The 26,861-nt window shown below is 48.0% G+C and overlaps 1 pseudogene; it reads right to left on the reverse strand.

The window, feature by feature from the left end:
* Positions 1 to 314: 314 nt before the first annotated feature.
* Positions 315 to 26,861, reverse strand: part of LOC118498368 — a 32,375-nt pseudogene continuing 5,828 nt past the window's right edge.

Raw genomic sequence — 26,861 nt, forward strand, 5'->3', positions numbered from 1 at the left:
TCCACGGCTATTTGGCCCACAGGGAACTACAGATTTATCCTCTGAGGGTCTGTTGGAAGATAAAAGTTCATTTGGCTCAATGATCCTGTCACACAGGAAGTCAAGGAAGTCCCCCAGGACTTCGGGTAAAAAGATAAAACATGGGATAAAAAGTGAGAGAAAAGTTAAGAGGTAGAGGATAAATCCAGGTAATCCAACATCTGTATAATGGACACTTTCACTAGAGAAAATGGAGGTGAGGGGAGAAGTAAATGACTAAGAGGAGAACATTTCCTAAGCTGAAGAAATGTAGGGGTATTTTTTTGTGGGGAGAGGGCCTATAAAATTTTATTGACAGGTCAGAGGAGGAGCCAGAGGTAAAGGCCCTGCCCCTCCCATTAGCCTACCCAGGAGCATCCATCCCTTTGCTGGAAGCAGGAAGCCAGGGAGGCTGCTGGACTCAGGCAGTCTGGGCTATGGGCAGGTTGTTGTAATAGGCATCCTGGCCCTCAAGCGGACTGTGGTGGGTGGCGATCTCCCACTCCAGCTGCATCTTGGTGTCCATGAGCTGCTAGTACTCCAGATTCTGCTGCTCGACATCAGCATGCACATCATTCAGCTGGGCTCCAAAGTGGGACTCTGATTCCACCAGCATGCCCTCCAGGGCGGCTGAGCTGAGACTGCAGCTCCATCTCCAGACCCTAGAGGGTGTGGCACAGGTCAGTGACCTCCATCTTGCTGGTCCTCAGTTGCTCCGTGTGGACAGCAACTTCCCGGTTCAGCTCCTCAGTCTGGATGATGAACAGGGCTTCAGCATCCTTCCAGTTCTTCTCAGCCATGACCTCATACTGGCTTCTCATGTCACTCAGGATCTTGGCTAGGTCAATGCCAGGAGCAGAATTCACCTCCACACTGACTTGGCCACCCACTTGGCTCCTCAGGACATGGATTTCCTCCTCATGGTTCTTCTTCAGGTGGGCCCACTCTTCCTTCAGGCCTTCAGTCTGCATCTTCTGGTCGGCTCTGGCCAGGGTCAGCTCATCCAGCACCCTGCGCAGGCCATTGATGTCAGCCTCCACGCCCATGCACAGGGCCTGCTCTGACTCAGCTTGGTTTAGAAGTCATCACAGCCAGATGGGCATTGTCGATCTACAGGACAATCTTGGAGTTCTCAAGTGTGGCACCAGGAATCTTGTCCCGAAGTTCCCTGATGGTCTGGTAGTAGTGGCTGTAGTCATGGGTGGGATGGGCCATTGCTTCTGGTGCCAGTCACGGGTCTTCACCTCCAGGTCACCATTGGCCACCTCCAGGGCACGCACCTTTCTCCAGGTAGGAGGCCAGCCCGTCACTAAGGTTCTGCATGGTAAACCTTGTTGCCCACCAGAAGCCCGTTGGACCCAACCACAGTGCCCATATAGCCGCTGCCATAATCCCCAGAGGAGAACAAGGACACAAAGTGGGCAGGTGACACCAACATGCCATGGCTGCCCAAGCCTCTGTGGATGCTGGGCACGCAGTAGGCAACTCACCCTCCAAAGCGCACATTGCTGTCACCCATGCCCCCGAAGGACGAGGAGGCCGACGACTGGCATTAGCTGTAGGAAGTCTCGGCGAAAGAGGAAGCAGAGACCCCAGTCAAAGGAGCTGTGGTTGGCTGGAGGAGTTGAAATATAGGAGTTTTCACATTGAAAGGACCCATGGAGACGCCCCCAATTTTAATGAAGGGGGAAAAAACCTGACCTCATCCTGGTAAAATGACAGGATTACAACAACAGAGGGATCATTTGGGAACATTCAGAGGGATGAAAGCAAGTGACTTGCATTGAAACAAGAATAACATTGTTCGAAGTCATCTAATCAATGATGACAAAGCAATTTCTTCAATGTGCTGAAAGTTATTTTCAACCTGGAATTATATCTCCAGTCAAATTATCAATCAGAAAATATCTGAATGGGCACTAAACATATGAATAGATACTCAACATTATTACTTATCAGAGGAATGCAAATTAAACCCACAATGAGATACTTGCCAGGACGGCTAAATTGCAAGGACTGACAATAACAAGCATTGATGAAATGAATCACAAGGAGTGTGAATTGCCCAACTACTTTGCAAAGCTGACCTTGTCTACTATGTGTCCAAAAGATGTTCACTGAAAGCCATTTATAAGAATGTTCATAGCAGACTCATTTGTAATAGCCAAAACTTGGAAACAACCCAAATGTCTATCAACAAGAGAATGGATAAGCTCCTTACTTCACAATGATTTTAAAAGCACAAACTACTTGTACACACAATAGCAGAGAATAATTTCATTGTTAACATGCTGAATAGAAGAAGGCAAATATGGAGTAGAAACTAAATGACTCGATTTACATGACTTTCTAGAACAGGCAAAACTGCTCTGTGGTGACGGAACCACAGCAGTTGCCTGGGTTGCTGAGGCAGTAGCTCTGACCCAGAGGGAACTTTCTGGATGATGGAAACATTGTGTATCTCAACATAGGTGGCAGTTACATGTAAAAATATATCATGTTTCATGCAAATTATGCCTCAGTAATTATTTTTAAAAAGGAAAAAAGAAATTGTCAAACAAATGGGAGAAAAAGAAAGATATTTGGTGTGGGGACTGACTACGGAAGGGGGGCGGGCTGGGTAAAGGGGTGAAGGGGGAAAAGTGGGATGACTGTAATAACATAAACAATAAACTAGCAAAGATTGGGGTCATGCAAGTTATGAAAAAGTATGTATTTCACAAACTTTATACAAAGAAAATTATTCCTGGTTGCACACCAGTAAAACGTGAAAAGACACTAAAGAAGGGTAGGGGAAATGAGCAATAGTCACTGAGTCAGATATGGCTAAAACAAAACCATTCTAGTGCGAATCTGGTACGATTCTCCTTTCAGAGGCAAGATCCTGATGTTGAAAAATTTTATTCCCTTCTCTAGAGATTCAATAACACTTTTACTTATGCACTTAATCTTTAAGGCTGGCAGTCCAGAGATACAATCTAAGGTGAATGAGTCAAGAAATTGGGGTTTCTGCATACTATTTAAAGTCATTTGGGAAGGAAAGGATGAGAAGGAGGCTATGGGCAGTAGAGAGAAGGCTCCATCCTCTCTCTCTGAGCAGATTGTGCACAGATACCACTTCTCAGGCTATGGGCAATCTGCTCAGAAAGATAAGAAATGAAGTTATAAGTAATCACCATAAGAGCTTTAAAAAAGAAGAGAGAGAGAAAAAGACACTTAGCTTGCCAAGAATGAGTCCAGAGATAAAATTTCAAGAACAGAGATATTTACATTTTATTTTGTTTGTGCCCTCCTGTATGCTTAGTTATTTTAAGGGTATTCATGTGCTACTTTGGGAGGGAAGGAAGGAAGGAAGGAAGGAAGGAAGGAAGGAAGGAAGGAAGGAAGGAAGGAAGGAAGGGAGGGGAGGGGAGGGGAGGGGAGGGGAGGGGAGGGGAGGGGAGGGGAGGGGAGGGGAGGGGATGGGGAGGGGAGGGGAGGGGAGGGGAGGGGAGGGGAGAGGAGGGAAGGGAAGATAAAAAGAAAGGACAGAAGACAGACCACATCTTTTCTGCTGGAGGAGCCCTGAGACGAAGTGCTGAGGTGGCAGAAATAGGTCAGCTGAGCTGGAGACTAGGGTTTCTTAAAAATGCATTTAAAAATCATCTTGGCAGAAAGACAGAAACATATTCTTCTGCCTAAAATGAGCCATGATGGGAAAGAAGAAATTCAAGCTCAGCAGGTTTGAGAAGGAGACACCAGAAGAAACTGGCTTCTCACCTGCAAGGGTGAAGACCTCTGCCTTACCTGATGGGACCACTTTTCTGTGGATGAGGTGACCTCCACAGCCCCCTTCTGTTCCAACAATACTTAAAAGTTAGACACCATCTCAGAAAATAAAGTCCCTGAACCCCTCCTATTCTACAAAGAGTCTTATTCTACAGGAGCCCAGCTCAGGCCAGGCACCATGCCAGGCTGGAATAAGCAGGGAGAACCCGAGTGAAGATGGGCAGTGCCCATGAGGAAGGGACAAGATACCAGGGGCTCACGAACAGGACTTGTTAATTATGGAAGGGAGCAGCTAGAGCGTAGGCCTGGGGGCCAGGCAGGTCCTGGCTTTGCAGCCTGTGGAAGTGACTTGGTCACTTCCTGGGTAGCTGACCTCTGTTCCCAGCCTGTAAAGTGCAGGAAGCAACACCGGCGGGGCCCACAGTGAGTGAGTGAGTGTGGCAAGGAGTCAAGATGGGGCTCCTCGGAATACGAGCTGGGGCCAGAGGGAACACGCTGAGGTGGAGCGTCACAGCCTAGGCCTCAGGGAACCCAGGAGGAGCAGCTTTGGGGGAAGTTAGGTCTGGAAGGCTCCATGGTGAGCTGGGCTTGGAGCTGCCCACCCTCACTTTTAGATAAGCCAGCTGACGCCCAGAAAGTGCCCCAAGGCAGCCTGGCTGAAGCTGTAAAGGGGTAGACGAGGGGCCCTACTGCCCCTACACGTCCCTCTATGCCCCGCCCATGTGCTCCTCACCACTTGTCCTTCTCAACTGCGGTCAAGTTTCCAGGCCATGCCCCCTGCCCCTTCTAGCCAGGAAGGTGCCTGAACTTCAGGTGGACAACCTGGGGGCTCCCCAGTGGGGGGAAGGGAAGGTGTGTGGTGAAGCAGAACTGCTCGGGGGGTGGCCCCAGGCAGTGGCTTCAGGTCAGTGGTCAGTGTGCAGAAACTGTTAGCTTTTGTCGTTATTGTGATCAGAATTGTCACCGGCCTCATCTTGCTCCAGACCCATATCCCTAGTGGGAATAGGGTAGAGAGGGAGACGTTCAACTTGCCCTTGAACACTCTCTTAGTCATTTCTGGCTCAGAACCATCTCTTCCTTTTCATCAGGCACTCAGTCCCAGTTCCGAGTCGCAACTGCCCAGTTCCCAGAGCTCTGGCCTGCTCAGGGGCAGCTGAGCCCACACGGTCTTGGAGGTCCAGCCTGAAGGCCCACACCCACGGCACAGCTCCAAGCCTCTTCTTCAGATCCCTGCTTCTCACCTCTCTTTTTGGGGAGCATGAGAACTGGGAGATCCTGCCTCTTCTTGCCATAAACTACGTGGGGTCCTGTCTCAGATCATTATCTAATGCCCCTCTGTGTGGGGTGTCACTGGGACAATCAGCCTGGTGCTCTTGGGCTCTCTCTCCACTTATCTGGGGTATCTGTTGAGATATTTGTTGTTTGGTTCCTTTTACTCAGCCCTTCTTAGAGGCCCAAGCCACATCTTTATCCAAGAATGATCATTCCCTGTGAAAGGGACATGGCAATCAAATCAATAAGACGTGATCCCTGTCTCCAGTGTATTCACAGGATTGACCAAATACCCAGCTATGTGCCTGGCTCCCCGACCCCAGTGGCTGAATCAGTGGTATTGAGAGGAGAGTAAGAGTGTGTCCAGGACAAGGAAGCTTCCTGCCCGTGAGCACTGGCTGGACTCCTAAAGTGAGCCCTCCAGTCCTGGGCCACACAGGCACAATCTGATGCTACAAATGGCCATAGAAAGGGTAGATGAGAGCAATAGTGGCAGGCCAGGCCGACACAGTGGGTGCTGGGCAGAGGAGGGCACTGGGTTTTGCTCAGAGCCTGGATGTGAGCCCTCATTCAAACCCCAGGGTCCTAGGCCAGCAGCAGCAGTGTGCCCGAGTGTGCTCCCCCAGGTCCTGATTCTTCCACTCCCACTCCCTGGGTGTGGGGATACCTTAACCCCTCCAATGGCAATTCTGTCACCTCTACAATCGACTTAGAGGTACCGGCCCTACCACCCCCGAGGAGGATACCAACAAGAAAAGGTGTGACTCCCTTCGGACACCACACAGTGCAGCCCATCGCTGTGTTGCTGTGGCCCTCATGCTGTTAAGGCCTACGTCGGTGTGACAGCAAGACCACGATGACAGACACAGGAATACAAGCCAGCCCGTGATGAAAGTGGTTAGAGGACTCGTTCCCCTGCCTCCTCAGACCAGTCCCGGGTATTCTCACCTGGCTGTGTCTCTCTGGTGTGGGCCACCTGCCTGATCTGGCACATCTCAGGCCCTTGTATCCACAGTCTAGCCCCCATGCATCACAGGAAGCTCAACCTTCAGGTGAAAGCAAAGGTTGGAGAGCAAAGCAGAGAAAGTTTGGCTCTACTGACCTGCTAAACCCATTTCCAGCCCCATCCTCATTCTGGGTCCCTGCCCCAGCATTTCTATCTTTGCCAGCATCTTGTATAAATGTTCCATCCTTGTCTTTCAGAAAATCGTTTGGCTGAAGCAACATCCCTCTAGGACAAGCACTGGTTACATCTGCCCTTCTCCCCTGGCTCCTCTCACTTGCCACCAGGGAGAGCACCACCTCTCCCACTGTGTCTCCCGTCCTCTCCTGACAATGGCAATGACCCGTACGTGGCGGAGGCAGTAGCAGCAGTTCCTCTTCAGCTTGTCGCAAAGGAGAATGGGGTCCTCGGCTGTTACCTAAGTGGCCTTTGCCTGCCATCTTGGGTTGAGGACATAGAGACTGTGGTACTCCTGTTTCAGCTGTGAAACAATCTGTTTCTAAGCTGTTCGTGTGATAGGAAGAATATGTGGGTGTGTTCTTACCATATTAAACTGGTGTATTTTTATGTCACACAGATCGATTGTTTTTTTGTGTCTCTTCATCTATTGAGGGTGAGATGTATCATCCTCAATAGGCGAAGTGAGAGGTATTGGCAGTGGGGGAGAGGATGGTGAATACCACCTTGAAGAAAGAAATCATTATGCATTTTGAGTCTCCAACTAGTGATTCTTCAGTCCATTAAGAAACAGTAGTCTTGAAAGCCAGATTTCATTGATATGGAGAAGTTTTAAATTCAAAAGCTTCCATTTCTATGATGAACCAGTGTTGGCTGTGTCAACACGTAGAATTTCCCTAAGGCACAGGGTACAGGGAAAGCAGGACTGATGTCAGGGGAGAGCCTACTGCCCAGAATGCAGCCCTGAGGGTGGCTTGCAGTGGAGAGGTAGGATGGGTAATGTATTGATAGCTTCCAAAAGTGATTTATTTTTAACTGACAGAAGTACATGAAATAAAACTACATGGAAGCACAAGAAAGCAGCTTTGTAAATTGAGACACCAATATCAAGATTTCATTGCTTTCATAACAATGTGAACATTTTAATTATGATCAAACATGAAAAATGAAAATAAAACAGGTACTTTGGCATGAGTCAGCTGACCTGGTATTTCAGCTGTACTGTCTCAGGAAGAAGCCCGTCTCCAGACCGGGCATCCCAGTCCCACATTCTAACTACACTCTGCCCAAGAGTGGTCTGCTGGATGAATGGATCTAATCCCACAGAAGCTTCACACCCAAATATTGTGGTTTGTAGGGCTAAAATCTGGTGTTTCTCCAAAGAAGGAACCAGAAGACCAGACATCCTTAGCCTCTGAGACCAAATGGCTTGGAACCCAGGTTACAACTTTTCAATTTTATTTATTTTCTCTCTCTTCTCTTCGGAGAGGCGAGGAGCGAGAGGCGTGAGAGGAGAGGGAGGAGAGGCCGGGGATTGTTGAGAGCGGAGGGAGAGGCTTCCCTTCCCTTCCTTCCCTTCCCTTCCTCCCTCCCCTCCCCTCCCCTCCCCTCCCCTCCCCTCCCCTCCCCTCCTCTCCTCTTCTCTTCTCTCCTCTTCCCTTCTTTTTCCTCCTCTCTCTCTCTTACATGCACACACACACACACACACAAAATGCTATAGGTACAAATGCTATTGTACAACTAGGCAGTATTTGTCTTTATGTAGCAGCTGCCTGGGCCAGCTGATTACCTGACCGAAATGACCCAGATGCATTTCTGTCATGGGTGTGTTTTTGAAATGTGGCAACTGCACTTTTAGCTACAAAGTTAAGTAGGGGAGCACCAAGGACCCCCCAAGTTGGCCTGAACCTCACCCCAGTGTCCAGCTCTGCCATCTGGCTTTGCTCACCTGCAAACACTGAGGAGTTTAGTCCCCAAGATCAGGGTCATGCAGGTCCTGGACTCTCTTATTCAGTTAGTAAATTTACTTGTTTAGCATGTAACCCACGCAGAAACCATGTGGTTCCTCTTCTCACTCCGCATGACCCTGATCATGTCCCCTGCCCTATGACTGCCTGGCTAGTTCACTGTCCTCCCACATGTCCCCAGGTCACTCTTAGGGTCCTGCTGCAGCTTCTGGCCTCAGCCAGGTTTGCTCACTCACTTCTTTGTTCTCCACAGGCAGAGTTTGGGAGCTTTAGGACCGTCCCAGCTGAGGAGGGAACAAAACCATCCCACACTGCTCTGGCCTTCGCATTCAGTTTGCATGGGACAAGCACATCTGGAGAAGTCCAAGGGAGACTTCCCATGTTACTCCCACATGTCTTTATACTAAAAATGTCTTTATCACTCTCTGTACCCCTTTGGAGTCACATCACACAGGATTCCCTTCTCATATGGTTTGAACTCAATAAGCATCTACCTTTGCAAGGGGATTGCTCTCTGCTGAGCCCCAGCAGGAAGGTACAAGGGGAGGGGAAACCATCACTGTCTCATCTCCTTAAGATTTCTGGAATCCTCTCTCTTCTGCTTGTCCACACTGCTCCACCCTAGTCCAGGCTATGAGGACTATTGAGCAACCAAAACCTTTCCAACCAAAGCTGGTGCCACCATCACTATGAAGACCAGCCAATTGGTCTACCTTACCCACTCAGCATCCTTCCCATGTTCCTCAGCATGAGCCTGAGGTATCATTCAAAGTATAGGTCTGCTAACAGAGAACAAACTCATGGTGGCCAGAAAGGAGGGGGAGATGGGCAAAAAAGGGGAAGGGGATTAAGAGGCACAAATACCCAGTTAGAAAATAAGTCACAGGGATGGAATGCACAACATAGGGACAGAGTCAACAATATTATAATAATTATGTATGTGTCAGATGGTTACTAGACTTATCGTGGTGGTCACTTCGTTAAGTATATAAGTAATTATTACTATATTGTATACCTGAAACTAATATAATATTGTATGTTAAGTATACTTGAAAACTAAATTTTAGAATAAATAGAGTGCATATCTGCTGGGAGTGCGTGCAACTTGCCCTTGCTCTGGGAATGTGGTTATGAGGCTCTGCCTGGTCTTGCCTGGTGGGACCTCCCCTCATGGATGCTCCCTCGTGCTGTCTTCCCTCAGAAATGCTGGCTGCCGTTCAGCCCTAGACCTCAATGTGCTAACCTCCTCCCCTACAGTCCTTGCACAGCTGTCTCCCTGCCTGGAACTCTCCAGCCCACCTGCTGCTCCAGCCATCCACCTAGCTAGCTGTATCTCTCTATCAACCTTCCCCAGTCTCTCTATCAAGCCCTATTATGCTAAGTTCTTCCATTAGCACACTCATTTGTATCTGACTGCTTCAGTGACTGCTTTCCCTACCCAAAGTGAGGCTCTGAGGACAGGAACTTAACCTGCTTTTGCTCCTCCGGGCTTTGCATGCAGTAGGTGCTCAATATGAATGTTTCCTGAGTGAGTGAATTTGCTTGGCACCATTTCTTTGCCAACTTGGATGAATTCCTTATCCTTAGCCAGGCTCTTGCCAGCTTCACCTCCCCAGGGAGCTAAGACTACTCGCTTATTTGTCTGGGCCCTTGAGAATCACCGTCTTTCAGAGGATCTAGCTAGAATGCACACAGACATCTTCATTTTTGGTATAGAGTGTCAGCTTAGTCACCAACTCATCTCACTTTTTTCCATCATGTAACTGACTGAAATGGCTAATGGACGTGAGAACATGTTCTGCGTGTGGTGGACTTCAAAGTGTGACTCTGATGGGGGAGATGAGTGAAGGAGGGAAGGCGGCCCCAAGGCAGCAACAGGGCAGCTTGACTATGCAGGCGGGGGGGAACAGAACTGGCTGACCCAGCAAAGGGCCAAATGGCACTTTCCAGGTGGTGGGGGGTCTGCTGGGCTGCAGTGGGACAATGCCTGTTTTTCCTCAGGGTGATGGAGCCCAGGGATGGAGGGAATCTGGGGCAGTGCATTCCCACCTCCAAATGTGAATGGGCTGGAGCTGTCAGTGGGTTACGTGTTTCCTCAGTACAGTGGCTTCAACTTTAGTTGCACATTGGAATTTCCTGAACGGCTTTAAAAATATTGGCACGTGGGTCCCACCCCTAGAAATTCAGATACGATTGCCTGGGTTCTCACTTGTGCATTGGTATTTTAAAAGCACCTTGGTTGTTCTGATGTGCAGCCAAGTTTGAGAACTGCTGGTTTAGAGGAGGACGGTAATTCGGAGCCACAGACAGTGTGAGAGGAAGACAAGGCTGGATGGTGGCTGTGCAAGGAAGGAACACCTTAAATGATGCCATCTGTGGCTTCTTCAGATTTTATAAACTAAATCCTATTAAAATGGCCCACAGATACCTTAAAGCCACCCAGTGGTATTAAATTGAACAGCACCTAATTTACTTATTTAGTATGTCAAGAATACATTCATCAGTCATTCTTTCGTTGTCACATAACCTTCAAAACTGGGGGCCACTTGCATTCCCCGGGGGTTAGAATTGTGAAATCAGACTTCAGCCCAGCACTGACTTACTGGTCTTAGGCTCTTGTACAAAATCAGTTCATTTGAGATGCACATACCCCACCTCCATGCCTACAGATAGTGAGTCTGGTGTGGGCCCTGAAGAAAGTGTGTCTAACAAACTAATGAACTGCCCAGGTTGTTATGTGACAAAGATGATCTGTGGCTCCACATTGAGAAATGCTCATTTAAGGACTGGGAATAAAGGCTTAATGTATATGGTTTTCTTAAGAGTACTCTAATCTACTTATCAGCCTCTGGTGTGACAGTATTTCCAATTTAATGGAAGCCAGAGTGAGGAAAAATCAATTCTTTGTGCTGTAGTCTAAGTGTGTGTCAAAGTGAGCACAGAGGATATCCCACTGGGTATTTCCTCACACATTACAAGACTGACATATGCATGGCTTAAGCCTGTCAAGAACTATTTTATACTCCACAGCTCAAGGCAGCACCGTATCAGAAGCACTGTAAAAATTGCTGAAAGTTTTCCAGAACTTTCCACCTGAGACTGGGGAGCATTGGGGTAGCTGGCATCCAGACTTATCCTCACCTGGGGCACTCGTTGCCTGAGAGGGAAGCTCCAAAGATGGAGGGTGGCCGAGAAGCTCTGCTTGGAGGACATTGCATAATTTGGGGTGCTCCAGCATTTCTCCCTCTTCACAGCCAAGGTATTCAAGCTGACTGTGAGGTGGTGGGCATCTGTCCATATTCTATGTGGTTGATAGAAAAGCAGGCCTATGCCAAAGTAAAAGCAGTGACAGACCTACTACAGGGAAGAATCATACTCCCAGTGTTCTATTTTTAGCGGGGATTAACATTTCATTTCACTGTTGTTTCTCTGGGGAGTCATTTAACCCTGGGTGTTGGAAGAGAGTGCACGCATGCCTGGTCCTGAGCACAGGCGTATTGAGCTAAAGGGAGGGAAAATAGAATGATGTTATGGGATTCAGGGGAGGAGGTTGGGTAGCCACCCTGGGGAAAGCCTGGGAAATGGTCTCTCAGGCACCTTCTTTTTCCTTCATGGAAAGGGCTCGCTGCCTGTTCCTGTCTCATCAGAGGGTAAGGCAATAATGCAGCCTCCAACCAGTCACCTCAGCTGCAAAGAATGGAGACAGGAAAGTGAGCACAGGAGGGAGAAGACCCTTGTTGATGCTAATTCTCTTGTTGAAAGATCAAGAGACCATGACAAAGCAGCACAATCTCTTTATGAACAAGCCATGGCTCCCAAGGGGAACGGAAGAAATGAAGCAGTATTAGGGAAAAAATCAGGAACCAAATAAAGACTCAAGATACTGGCCAAGGCACAGCCAGAAATCAGAGAATTGCAACCAGAGCACAGGAAACTTCACACATCCTGGAGAGACATCCAGAGCTCTGAGACTTCACATAAATAAGTGCTGAAAGCACGTTTATGTTGCTGATGGCTAACCTACAGGATGACCTTGGTGTAATAGTGAAGTTTAATGAGCAGCATTCCAAGGTATTACGGGCCCGTGTTGTCCAGATCGTTGAAATGGCAGCAGCAGTTGAGGAAAGCCATTGAGAATGAACAACCACGTTGCATAAAATAGAGAAAAATTTCAATTTAAACAGGAAATCAAGTATTTAATAGAAATCTTTCAAACTTAAGATTCATATTTTAGCCTCTTGAAAGGAAGTGCGTTAGAAAGTACAATCTTTGTTAACAGTCGATCTTTGTCAACTTTTGTCACATGATCTGAGCCTACTAAATTAATTAATGGAATGATAGGAAATTACTATCTCAGTCTGCCAACCACTGATTACTTTTTGATGATGTGCAATACACTAAAATAACATGCTTAAAAGATGGTTTCTGGCCCTGGCTGGTGTGGCTCAGCTGGTTGGATCACTGTCCAATAACTGAAAGTTTGAAGGTTCAATTCCTGGTTGGGCACATGCTTAGGCTGCAGGTTCCACCCTGGTCCAGGCACATATGATCCCCCATCACATGCTTCTCTCTTGCATCAGTGTTTCTCTCTCTCCCTTCCTTCACTCCTTTGCCTCACTCTCTCTGGGAGCAAGGAAAAAATGTCCTCGAGTGAGGATTAAAATGAAATGAAATGAAATGAAATGAAATGAAATAAAATAAAATAAAATAAAATAAAATAGGTGGTTTCTGGAAATGCATAATAAATGGACCTAGGTTTTATTCTTACTAAAATATGATTTAAATATAATTCACTAGATGAACAGATGAGAAATTCTCATAATGGCATCACAGGATAACTCTATATTTACCTTTTTGAGGAACTGCTATATTCCAAAATGTACCATTTTGCATCGTCACCAGCAATTTATGACAATTCCAATCTCTTCACATCCTTGTTACTGTCTTTTTGCGATTCTAGCCACCCTAGTGGGTGTGATGTGGTAACTCATTGTGGTAATTGGTTTCCTTAATGATTAATGACATTCTTCATCTTTCCATGTGTATACTGGCCTTCTTCACATATCTTCTTTGGAGGAATGTCTGTTTATATCCTCTGCCTATTTTTAAAGTGGCATGTAATTTTAAAGACACAAATTCATCTTCTTGTTGTTGAGTAACGACATATCCTGGATACGAGTCCCTTAGAGATAGGTGACTTTCAAATATTTCCTCCTAATCTATCAGTTGTCTTACATTTTTGATGGTAGAGTTTGAAGTGTAAATGTTTTTAATTTTGATGAAGTCCAATTTATTGACCTCTTCTTAGGTTGCTTGTACTTTTGCCGACATATTTAATAAACCATTGCCTAGCTCAGGGTTATTAAGACTCAGTCATGTGCTATCTTCTAAAAGTTTTATAGTTTTTGCTCTTACATTTAGACTTATTACTTGTTTTGAGTTAATTTTTGTATATGATATGAGATAAGGGTCCAACTTCATTCTTTTGCATGTGAATATCTAGTTGTTCTAGCATCATTTGTGGAAAAAACTATTCTTTCTCCCAATAAATTGTCCTGACATCTTTGTCAAACATAAATGGGCCATAAATGTAAGAACTTATTTCTGAACTCTTAATTCTAGTTCATTAATATGTCTAGTCCTATGCCAGGACAACACTATCTTGATGACTACAGCTTTAGAGTAAGTTTTGAAATCAGGAAGTATAAGTCCTCCAACTTTGCTCTTTCTTTCATAATTGTTTCAGGTCTTCGGAGTCCCATATGAATCTTAGCATCAGTTTGTCCATTTCTGCAAGAAAATCTAGCTGGGGCTTTGAATCTGTAGATCATTTTGGAGAATATGGCCATTTTAACAATGTTATGCCTCAGCATCCCTGCTCTGACAGATTCATTTAACATATCTGCCCATTACCATCACTCACCAGTTTCCTCAAGGAAGGACACAGAGCTCCAATTGACACTTTCTCTTTCATCTAAATCCTAGTGGCAACAATGAGAAATCCACAAAGGCATTGCTGGGTGAAGCAAGCAGATTGTGCCTCAATTTTTAAAAGAAATTTAGAAAAAACACTTGAAAATCTTCAGCTTTTTCATCATCATCAGTTTTGGGTGATTTTTGATTTTTTGTTTTTAGTTTCCTTCTGTGCCTGCATGGTGTTAATTGCTACAGAAAGCCACTTTATAATGGGCCTGCTCTGGCTGTCCTCAGTGATGCATAAGAGAGAATTGTTGGCACCCTGGAGGGACAGTGTTGAAGACAGAAATGTGGCTGTCTGCTTTACTTTTTCTCTCCAGATATAGCCTGTTACGGGGTCACATTTGTAGCTTCAAGGAGGGAACTGCTTTCTCTGAAAACTCACTGTCCCTGAACATAAATGGGCGGTCTGCTAAGAGAGGCGGAAAACACCAGTGGAGAGTAAGAGCGTGAGTACGTCCACCCCTGGGCTCGGGTGAGCCTCGGGGCGGGGTGGTAGTGGCTGCACGCAGCTGAGGGACAGGGCATCTGTTCTTCCCTGCGCCTTAATAACACAAGACTGAGCTACAGGAGGTGCCAATTTGGCTTACTTGGCAGAAGTTGCAGTTACTGGGACTGCAGAAGGTGTTGATTTTTGTCTTGGACTTGGTGATGTCCACTCCCAGTCACAAACCTCTGCTCCCCTCGCTGTGCCCTCCCCGAAGGAAACCACATTGCAGTTCTTAGACTGGGCTTGGCACCAGAAATCCTTTGTTCTGTCCATCCCTGAGCCAGGCAGCCCTGGTGGCGATGCTTCCTGCTGGAGAGAACCCTCCACTGACCACCCACTGGGCTGCTCTTTGGAAGCCTGGAAAAACACTCTGAGGCAGGCAATTCAAGAAGTGCTGGTGGTCCGGGTCCACTGTCTTTAGATAGAAGGAAGCAGAGCCCCTCAGGGACCAGGGTCGGGGCCTCTTTGATAAACACTCGTGGTTCTGCTCAGGGTCTCAATCTGAGCTGAGCATTTGGGATCTAGCCACGAGCATCCTCTCAAGGACTGTTAAATGTTCTAATCCATCACAACAAACAGATATGTTGTTGATATAGTGATTTCTGTGACTCAGGATGGTTACTCTTTTTTCCTCTTTGAAAACAGGATCTGGGAAGAAAGGGAAGGCCAGTCATACAGGTTTCAGGGTCAGCAATTTGGGGTCCAGCTTTCTCTCAACCACCTCAGTTCTCCCCATGTAGCTCAATGGCAGTTTCAAAGGAGGGAATACTGGTCTGTGAGAAAGGCCAGACCCCTGAATTTGGCAGGGGTTGGGTAGGAAAGTGTCAATCACAGGTGGAAAACAGGATCATTAGTAAAAGGGCAATAGCTATGAAATTCTACAAAAGTAGCCATTTTGATTATGTCCAACCTGAAAGCTGCCAACCTAAGCATTGGTTGAATCCACTTTGTTTTTTAAAATTTGCGCCTTTGTTTTCACAAAACCAGTAGTTATTTGGGAAGGACCACATTACTCAATAAATACTGAGAAGTTGCTAGGCACTGGGTACCATTCCAGTCACTGAGTAGCAGTGGTGAACAAGAGAAACAGCCACTGCCCTCTCGGGCTGGCTCTGTCTAAGGCAGAGAGACGGTAGAGATGGAAACAGACCCTGGAGGAGTGTTCGCAGAAGCTATTGCTACATCCTGGGTGGTGAAGCCGGAAGGGGAAGAAGTACTTAGTGAGCCCCTCAAAGAGGTGGCTTGTGCAGAATATCTCATTGAAGCCCTAATAGGGAAGCAGTTGTATCCTCCAAGCAACCACGGAGAAGACGAGGTTCTGCCGGCCAGGGTCACCACAGGGCCTGTGCAGGAAGTCATTGGTACGGTTGTCAGCTCAGAGTCATCTGACTCCGAAGCCTGTGTTCTTTTCATTGGGCTGCCTGCTCGCACCGACCTCCAGCCCCTTCACATCACAGATGGTCTCCGAATGAGCTCAAGGAGAGCTGAAATCCAGAGACTTCCATGATTTTGTGCGGGGAAGCCCTCTCTGTGTCTTTCTTTGGAGTTGGGATGAGTGGAGATGGGCTGCAAGCTGAGTTTCCAAAAAGAAGTCAGGCAGTAAGACCTTGTCCCAAGGTCATGGTCCCCAGGAAAAGCCTCACCTAGTCCTTCAATCCTAAGCCAGAACGCCCCTGGCCAAGGAGCTCCCGAACCTCTCGGAGGTGGCCTGCTGTCTCCTCCCTGCCGGACAATGGCTCTCGGGCTGCCAGTTGTCCCCCCCACACTGAGCACAGCTGCTATTTTTAAATCCCTTTTTTCTGTGCCCTTTTCATCTGATAGGTGAAGAATTGCCATCATTTTCACACTGACTAACACCCATTATTCATTATCTGTAATGAAAGATCATATTTACTACCTGTGTACTTCCTCCTCCTAAACCATGCCAAAGTAATTTTATTAAAACTGAGAGAGAACCAGTCCAGTCTCATACCCACAGACACGTGACCGTAACGGAGGATGGGCCTCCACATTTAGGGGGGAGATGATGGCTCAGCTGGAGACATTTTAACACAGTTTGGGGCCCTGGGTTGGTGCACAAGAAAGAAACAGCTTCCAAAAAATCTCTGAGGCTGTTGCACCAGCAGCCGAGAATTGTCCTCTGTGTCTTGAACATAATCACTGAACACAGAGAGTGACCTCATCGGATAATAAAGGTATTTAATTTCGTGTGCAAAGTCCATTGGCTGGCTGGTGCAGGAGAAAATTACATGTCTGAGAGGCCTCTCAGTGTGGTCATGTGTGATGGCACCCATCTGGGCAGTCTCCTCCGGCCCATCCTAACGTGGCACAAAACCGGCTGCTGTCCGGTGAACGTGTGTAAGGGCTTCTGGAGCCTGCCGACCAGGTGGGAGGGAGGTGCTCCCAAGGGTCTGCCAGGGCTCTGTGGCCAGAGTGGGCCCTTGCTGCAGTCAGTCACCTGGGGCACTGACTCGAACCCTTGGCCCACTTTTCCAAGAGCAGGTCTTGGACCAGTTCTTCTTAGAGGCCAGCTCTCCCCTCTCCTGCCTGAGACTCAGAAATGTTCAACATCATTTTCCACCACCCAGAGCCCAGAGGCACTGGCCTGCCATTCTGTAGAGCAGTCTGTATTTCAGAGCGTGCTCCCAGGCAGGGCACAATGCACACAGCAGGCAGTGAGGTCAGAGTCACTTATTGTCTGAAGACAAGCCTCGCTGCTTGGCTTCCGGCCCAAGGACCCAAGCCTAGTGATGCTGTGATCCCGCCTCTCCGCCTCAGCCTGGTCTGGGATCGCCAGAGAGCGTTTTCTTTCATCTGCTGGCTTCTCAGGCTTGAGCTGAAGGTGCAGAAACAAATCTGAACTTTACACACTGTGCTTCTGTGCTGGCCCGCTGCAGGCACAGTGCAGAAGGGAAAGAACTGGCAGGAAGAGACAAATGCTCCTGAAATCTGTGTGCTCTCGGCTCTCTTCCTGGCCTTTCCCTTCTCTGCCAAGGCCCCTGACTTGGAGGTAGCTGCTTCGGTCTCCCGTGTGCTGGACCGTGGTGAGGGCTGTGGACAGAGACGCCTATCAGGAAATGTGGCACTGCCTGCTTAGGCCAGCAGAGAGTGAGGAAGACCGAAAGGTGGGTGCCCCTGTGAATGTCCTTGGGACATTGCACCAAAGACCCTGGCAAAGAGCTGACCAGAGGAATGCAAACGCACCAGCAGGAGGCAGTGGCAGCGGGAACCACTACAGACCACAGCTGAGCAAGCAAAACAATGTGTTGCAGCCATCCTTTGGGCTTCTGATGACCTGCAGCTGTGATTCTGTCACGGTGTGAAAGTAGGGTCCCTGACTGCTGCGGTGTGGCCCAGCAAGAGCTCTCTCACGAGTAATGGCAGCAAAATGAATCAGAAACTGTCTTTTTTAAAACAATTATTTTTTTTATTTGTGGGTATCTTTTTTTTAAGATTTTATGTATTTATTTTTAGAGAGGGAAGGGAGGGGGGGAGAGAGAGAGAGAGAGAGAGAAACATCAATGTGCAGTTGCTGGGGGTTATGGCCTGCAACCCAGGCATGTACCCTGGCTGGGAATTGAACCTGCGACACTTTGGTTCGCAGCCCATGCTCAATCCACTGAGCTACACCAGCCAGGGCTAGAAACTGCCTTAATTTTACATGCAAGGTATGTGTTTCCATGGGATAAAAATGAGTTATTTGTGCCCACACTATCAAATGCTAATCTGATTATTTTCACTTCTGTATCCAGAAATAAAATCCAAATAATAGCACATATCTGCTCGTTAAATCAGTGTTCTCTTCTAAAACCATCTCTTGGCTGGTGTCCTCTGCTGCTCAGGGCCCTGGGACTTTTCACTGAGCCCCCAGCACCAAGGTGATCTGAGACACTCCCTTCCTTACAACATTAAAAGCTGAGCTTAATACCTGTGGAAGGTGTCAGTCTGTCAGTGAAACCTGTTCAGTTCCAGGCAGATCAAATTTTCCCACAGAACAACGTAGAGGAATGTGGGGCCACTGATCTGCCCACCAGCTTCTTCCTCCCAGGTTGTCAAGAGAATTTGTAGGACTGTTCTGCCCCAGAAGCCGTGTGAGTGTGTGTGTGTGTTTGGCAAAAGGAGGGGAATGGCTGTCCTTTTTTGTTCAACAGGAACACAGAGGACTGCGGCAGAACAGGGGTGACATCTTTAGGAACAACATGAGGGAGAGGCGTTATGGCCCCACAGACCTGGCCAGGCCCCTCTGTGTGGAACGTGTCCTCACTCAGAGATGGAAGAGTGTGGCCCTCTGTGTGGGTCATGTGGCGCCACGTAGCTCCTCGATCTTGAGCTGTAAGAACCCACAGAAGGAGGAGGAAACAGCAGTAAAGGAAAACAAAAATTTTAGTAAATATAAGTGAAGCTAACACACAAGTTGTGAGCAACTTAAAAGTATTATCACATAATGATTTTTTTAGCTTTCATCAGGGTTGGCAAATTTCCACAAACACTACTCTTTGATATTTTGGCTTCATATATCAGAATAATGGGTACCACCTCTGATTAACAGTGTGGACTTCAAGGAATATTTGTCTCTTCTCCCCCAGTTATGTATTTTTTCATTCATTTATTTATGTTAACACTATCTCGTGGATATTTATTTTATGCATTGGGTCATAATCCAACACTATTTTATTGCCTAAATTGTTCCAGCTCAGGACATTGAAGGCTCTTCTTGTTGGCTTCTGTGTCCCTTTGACAGACTGCCATCAAAGTATATACACTTTTTTAGCACTTCCTTGATTTCTGACCTATTCATAGATTCACAGGAAATTGCAAACAAATGTGTAGGGAAATCCTATGTCCATTCCCCCAGCCTTCCCCAAACTTGAACATCTCACACACCTATAGCCCAAGATAAAAACCAAGAAGTTGACAGTGGTACAATCCAGAGTTTATTTAGATTTAACCAGTTGTGTGTGGGTATATGTGAGTCTCTGTAATTTTAACACACGTGTCGCTTAATGTAACCACCGCCACTGTCAAGATAAAGGACTACCGACCACTGCGAGGCTCCTGTGTGGCCCTGTGTAGCTGTTCCCTTCTCCTTCCATCTCTAACCCCTGGCAACCAGTAACCTGTTCTCCACCCGTGCAGTTTGGTTATTCCAAGAGTGTTATGCAAGTGGAATCATACAATATACACACAACATTTGAGGTTGGCTGTTTTCACTCAGCATGATTGCCTTGAGATGCACCCAGGCTGTTGTGTGTATCAATAGCACACCGATTTTCATTGCTGCATAGTATTCCACGATGTGGCTGGACCGAGGCTACTTTAATCATTCCCTGTTGAAAGGCATCTAGGTAGTTTCCAGCTTTTGGCTCTTAGGAAGAAACCTGCTACAAACGTTTGAATGTGTGTTATCTGTTACATAAGTTTTCATGTCTCTTAGATAAATGCCCAAGGGTACAGCTGTTGGGTCACAATGTGAGTCCATTTTAAGTTTTAAGACAAACTGCTAAACTGTTTTCTAGGAGACTCTGCTATTTTCCATTCCTACAGGCAACATACAGGGATGTGGCACAAATAACGCCCCTTTTATTACAAATCTTCTATTACAAAATCATAAGCATGTAATTCTGTACCATAACAATATCACACTCAAGATCACCATATGACATTGTAAGTGAAGTGTTAAAATTAAAACTATATATTATTACACCCATATTATTGCCCTCCCAACCAAGGCAACTTTCCTCCCAGGCATTTATTACTTCTGCTGGACCCTGAAGGAGTGATTCTGTTTTCTGCGTCTCTGTCAGCACCTGGAGTTACCACTATTGTTCATTTTGGCACCCTGATAGGTGTGTGCTGATTGATATCTCCTTGTGATTTGAATTCACATTTCCTTAATGGTGAATGAATTTGGATATCCTTGCATATGTTCATTTGTGAATCTTAAACTTTTTAAATGATGAACATAAAATATGTGTTGCCAAATTACTGAGCTTGAGTAAATTCTTCTTAGAGTCACAGAGTATTTCCCATGGGCTTTTGGCTCTCTTTCTAGAAGCCCAGGACTGCACCTCAGGCGGCTCGGATGCCAAGGGGAGGAAAGACCGAGCCCAGGGGCCTTCTCTTTTGGAACAGCAGTGGCGGTTAGTTGAACCCTTACTTCATACCAAATGGGACCAGGTACTTGCATTTCATCAAATTCTCCCACACATCTGCAGCGAACAGAAGATAAACAGAGCAAGTGCTGCCCTTGCCCAGGCAGGGAGCCACGTGAACATCCAGAACTGGAACCAGGCCTGGGAGACGTCACCTGGCCTCTGCGTGTCAGCCTCTCTGATGAGCAGAGCAGAGACCGGGTTCTGGCTGACTGAACTCCGCAGTTACACATTGGAGTCCTTGATATGGATGGGATGTTTCTCCTCCACTCAGTCTCCAGACCCAGCTGGGTGAATATAAAGTAAATTAAAACACATTTTATTTACAGCTGCTATTCTGCCTTTTACTGTTTGCTTTCTGAGGCACCAGAAAAGGTTCCGATTCCTGTATCGAACCCTTCATCTGGGTGGGGTTCTGATTAAACAAAGCCCTTCTGGAACTATTAATGTCAGCTTATCATCTTCCCTTAGATTTTTACATCAGAGCCTTGTTCTGCCACCAACAGCTTCTCCCCTCAAAGGCATCACAAAGTTTTGCACAGCGTCCCTGGCACGAGCCCAGGCGGAGTGGACCTGGTGGTGAACCGAAGTGGACAGCAAAGCCTGCAGTATGAGTGGCCCCATAAATCATGGCAACTGGGCCCCGAAGGCTCTGCAGAGCTGCCACCACCCCAGCTCAGAGAAAGTCATTCATGTCTCCCTGTTTAAGCCACTGTGCTCAGGGTCTGTGTCACACACAGCCAGACCAGCCGCTTAGCCAGTGCAGACAGCAGCCCAGTGAGCAGCCCTGTGCCCCAACCTCCTTTTGTGCCCGTGCACACAGGACTGAGGAATCCCCACCTGGGGTGACCTTGTGACCTCAGTGCTCCAGCCAGACACTGCCAATCATTTAGACCTGCCCCATGAAATGAATCTACTGTGCCCTGTCTGAAGGCTGAGATACTACAACTGTACCCACAAGGCTACCTCTCTGCAGAGGGCCTGTGTCCTATTGTGAGGGCCTGTGAGGTGACCGGTGGCCAGTGAGTGACCTGCTCCCACTTTGCATGGGGGGAGGAGAAGAACTGAGACCCCGACAGTGCCCAGGAACCGGCCAACTCACTTGAGGACACCCAGGCACTACTAAGGAAGGATTTGACATTCAGAATTTGTGTTTTTCCATGTCTGCTGTTCAATTTTCTGCTGCAAAACAGAAGCACCACTTGGAGCAAAAATATATCTCCCAAACCCTTTGTTTCAAGTTGCCTCCTAGCAGAAGAGTCGAAAATGTCTTTTTAAAGAGGAAGGGAGCGAGACGGCGGCTGGCAGAGAAGGTCCCCATCTGCCAGACCCGGGGCAGCTCCACCTGTGTCTCCGTTGTCGTCTGGAAGCCGGTCGGCTTTTCCACCCAGGCTGCTCCTGGAACACATGGAAACACAACGTGGCCTCGGAGCTTTCTGGGCGCTGAGCAGGGTGCAGTGACCAAGAGCGCTGTGCGGAGGGGCCCAAGCAACGGGCCACCATGCTCCCCTGGCCAGTCCAAGCTCCCTCTGCAGAGGGAGGCAGGGCCAGACCAGGCCTGGCCCACAGGATACGTAAGGTAAAACAATGCCATTGTTATGGCCCCAGGGTCAGGGCCTGTCTTTCCCAGGGCACTGGTCACCCCACCAGCATCCACAGCCCCACCTGCGTGCAGCAGGAGCGCCATGGGGTGGAGGGGCTCAGCGTCCTCCTCATCTGCCTGCAGACTCTGGCGCTGCTGCTGCACTCCGTAAGCCACGCTGCCTTCTACTGGGACATGCAAACAATAAAACAACCTCGCAGGACAGTTGTAGGGATTCAACAGAAATATATGGAAAAAGACTTTTTGTTCTGATGGACTGTGGTGCCAGCATTAGGTGTGAACCTGCCGAGGAGAGGACCTGCAAACTGCCATGGAGGCTGTCCTCCTCCGGCAGCCATCCCGTCCCAGCAGGCATCCCTGGGGTGACCCCAGCACTAAGCTCACTGAGGGACCCTGGCCCTGCATTGCAAGTTTCTTCAGAACTGGTTTCTTCATTTGAAATATGAGAATAAGTCAGAATGGTAAATATTATTAATGTCAGAATGACCTGAGATTAGAAATAACTCATACAGGTGTGCAGCATCTGGCTTGTGGTTCATGCCGTTGAGTCGCAGCTCTCACTGTCAATGTTATGATGACTCAGAGCCAGCAAGCCTGGCTGTCGTTGTCGGGGGGAGGGTTTTCAGGAGGGGACCTCATTCGTGTCTCGTGGCTGCCCCCTGAGGGGTAATGTCCTCTCCCTCCACTTCCCCTGAGCTCCCAGCAGTGTGCCCACTTACACACCCCAATAGTTTGAGTGTTCCGACATACACAGTGGCCAGTGTCATTGTAGGGATCCCCTTTCTACAGGTGAGCAAATGGGCCACCTCTGCTCACAGGTGGCAGAGCCGATACCCACGAGGTGCCACTTCGGTTCCAGACCCAGGCCCAGTCCTCCGCCAGTCTGGCTTTCTTCGTTTCATTTGGGAGTTACACTCTGGAGCAGTTTCTTTGTAGGGGGCGGGGGGCTGGTTATTTCAATAAAATCATGATTATTGCCTCTTCTATCTGTAGCATCATTCATGGAGTAGAACACAATGAGCAGGGGAATGAGAAGCTGCCAGATCTCAACTCAGAATGGGTTTGCTGGTTTCCTGTGTTGGTTCTTTGCACTGTCACTGCAGCCCTGTGTCTCCTGCTGAGAGTCAGCCTCAAATTGATCCAGACTCGGCCTGGGTACCAGGTCTCTTATTCTCAATGCCCAGATCAAGGAGCTTCTGTTCCCTTAGCAGAGCGGACTCCCAGACACCTGAACACTTAGCAATGAGTCTGGGGCCAGGTTGGATGTTTTCTCTGCGGCACATCATGTCTGAGCGCCGGGCTCACTGACTCACACCTCAGCCCCCCAGCCCCCCATCAGTTCATCAGGGGCTGCTCCAACGGACAGCTCCTGCCTCCATTCTCTCGGTGTATGGGACGGCCTGCCAATCCACAGAGACATCCGGCTAGGGCTAAAAAAAAAATGTTAATCCTTATCCAAGGGTGTTTATTGATTTTGGAGAAAGAAGAAGGGAGAGAGAGAAGGAGAGAGAGAGAGAGATCTATCAGCTGCCTCCCATATGCGGCCCTGAACAGGGATGGAACCCACAACCTAGGTATGTGCCTGACAGGGATGGAGCCCTCAACCTTTTTTGCCATTCTTGTTGGCACCACCTGGCTCACCGGGTGGTAGGAAATGGTACCAAATAGTGGAAGAAATGGCCTAAGGTTGAATTTGGAGACCCCTAACAATGAGGAGACCCACTATCACCACTGTGGAGCCAGCGTTCAGGGGCGGATCTTGTGGACAGAGGGGGGCACACCCCCGGCTGCAGGCTTTCCAAGGAGTTACAGGGTGCCTGCCATGTGCCACGTGTTTATCAGATAACTAGGAGAGTGCAATCTGCCTGCTCTTGTAGAGACAAAACTCATTTACTTGAAATTCAGCACAGTGGACTGTACAATGTATACCAGTGATACATACTTACAGTCAAGGTGCAGGGTATGGATCAGGAGTGTCAAGAAGGCTTTGCAATTCTACCCCACTTGCCAGATAACAAGTCAGCTGTCACAGTTTCATGGGTGTAGGCAGAGGACACGAGACTGCTGGCATACAGACAAAGGACTTGATATCCCCCAGCTCCTGGGCTTCCTGCTCACAGCAGCTCCCCAGACTCCCAGGTTCAGGGCTGACGGGAGCATCCCGGGCGGGTGGTGAGCATGCAGCAGGCCTTTGTCACAGCTTAGGAGCCCTGCACTTTAGGAAACCCCCAATGCTATAGAGGGGCTGCTGGGAAACCTGCCCTACCCTTGCCCTGAATAAGGACATGATGGTACTGGTCAGGAAGCGATTCTGCCTGGTGTCCCAGAGGGAAACACTTTTTCTACCCATCAAGGTTTGCTGTATGAACATCCTTGAAAACTCACCCAGAACAAAGACTATCATTGCCTCTGCTCACAACATATGCAGAAATGTAAGGGACCCGTGGACAATCGCCTCCCAAGAAGTTATAAAAATCTATAAGCCAGAAGTCATAAGTTGAAAAAGACTGCACTTAACTAAAAGACTCGGGGACATTTCCAGTTGACTGAGGACACGAGCTATGATTTCATCCCAGAATGTTCTCTGTCTGATTGTGTTGAACACTGCGCCAGCAACCTGGATGGAGGGATTTCTTGAGCCCACATCCAGGAGAGGAGGGACCACCCAAAGGAGGTTGGGTGAAGGGGGGAATCAGCCCGAGAGGTGTACTTTTCTTAAAAGTGATTTAAAAAGTGACTCATTCAGTGTGGAGGAGGAAGAGCTGACTAGAAAACCACTGGGTGGAGACTGTTAACGGACCCCCTTCAGACCTGCTGACCCAGGGAGGGAGGGAGGGCGGGGCCAGCCATGCCGTGCTCTTTCAGGGGCGGAAGAAACGGTGGCCTCTGTCCTGTGGGAAGTCTGGGCCAGTAATGATCACGGTTGTGGCCCCAGTTCTCAGCTCTCCGAACTCACAGAGAGGTGTAAAATCCCAAGAAGAAAACCATCTGAAAGTCTTGCCTCTTTGGACTTTGGAGAGTAATCTGTGACTTGGCAAATTCTTCTGCTCCATAAGGAGGAGAGAAACCAACAGAGCAGCGTGTTCCCCTCAAGCCCACGGGACTGTGTGTTCCTGGGATCTGTGTACCCAGCAGGCCAGAAGCAGCAGATGCCACAGGGTAAAATGGTTCATTTCCCTGGAACATCAACTTTCATTCATTCATTCATTCATTCATTCAATAATGAAGCTGTTCATTTGTTTTAAACAATGGATTACTCAATTTGTCATACACTAAGCATTCTTATTCTAGAGGAAATTTCAATTATAGTATTATAGTAAACTAACATAAATTTTAGAAGTAGAATCCAAGACACATTATTTTCTTAAAATATGCTTATCCACATTACAGATATTTCCTACCATTTCTTCCCTTCATTCATTCATTCAACAAAACCTTACCAAGCAACAGCTATGCACAAGGCATGGTTCTAAGTACACAAGAAAATAAATAAATAAAATAATTCTAGGAAAGTATAAGTATTGAAATAAAATTAAACTGAGCAAAAGGATAAGCTGTGACTAGAGAGAAGGCTGACTAACTCAGACGCAAAGTGACATTTGAGTGGAGACCTGAGGGACAAAGAGAAGCAACAACATGTGAGATGGCCTGAGGATGGTGTTTCCGGCAAAAAGAACAGCCAGTGCAAAGGTCCTGAGGTCTGAAGTGTTCAAAGGGTAGGGAGGAGGCCAGTGTGGCTGGAAAGTCGCGGGCAAGGAGGTGAGAGGCGAGAAATGGCAGCAGAGAAGTATGAAAGGGCGGCCTGCACAGGCTTTTACGAGAAGCCGTGGTGAAGAGCTCCAGGGAGACAAGAAGCCCTGGGGGGGGACTTCTCAACAGTGCAGCTGTTTGAGCTCATTTGTGCTCCAAATAGCAATCTGGAGCACATGGGGCAAAGAGACCCTACCCTTGGATGACAGTTTATACCAGAACCCTCCAAGTCTATCATCAACACACAGATCATCAAGTGGACAGCAACTGATATGAATAGCAGGGTGAGAGTCAAGAATTGGGCCTCTAAAATGAAAAAGGGTGAGACTTGCCCACCCACATGCAAAGTCCTCCTCTCCCTCTCATCTCAACCCAGAGCTTCAGATTGAAAGCGACATTCTGACTTCACATGCACTTTCCCACCTAAATCCACCTGCCTGGTAACTTGGTGATACGGGAGTAAGAGCCAGCAAAGAGCCAAGCCCATCACTGCCAAGGAACACTTACTGAATTCTCCTGTGTGCCCAGAATACAAAGACATGTGAGGACTTGGCCCTGCCCTCCTAGAACTCTGGCCAGGATGGAGCGGCAGGATAGAGGCATAGAGGGGTACATTACAGGCTCCTACTGTCCTTGATCCTCCTGGAAAGAGACTGAGTTTAGCACTCCTCACAGGGTCACCAGGCTGGTGCAGTGCCGCTGAGGGCCACATCAGGGTCAACAGCCAATCCAGGGCCCTGGCTGAAGGACCTGCCAGAGCTTGGCTGCCCCAGAACACTGATCTCCTCACAGGCACGGAGAGAAGACGCAGAGGAGGCTCCCAGGAGGGGGAGCCCTGCTGGGGAGGGGTCTCCATCCCCTCCCCCATGGCTGCTGAGGCCATGGCTGAGGCTTGCAGTTCACA

This window comes from Phyllostomus discolor, chromosome 2 (genome assembly GCF_004126475.2).
Source record: "Phyllostomus discolor isolate MPI-MPIP mPhyDis1 chromosome 2, mPhyDis1.pri.v3, whole genome shotgun sequence".
NCBI classification, from domain to species: Eukaryota; Metazoa; Chordata; class Mammalia; order Chiroptera; family Phyllostomidae; genus Phyllostomus; species Phyllostomus discolor.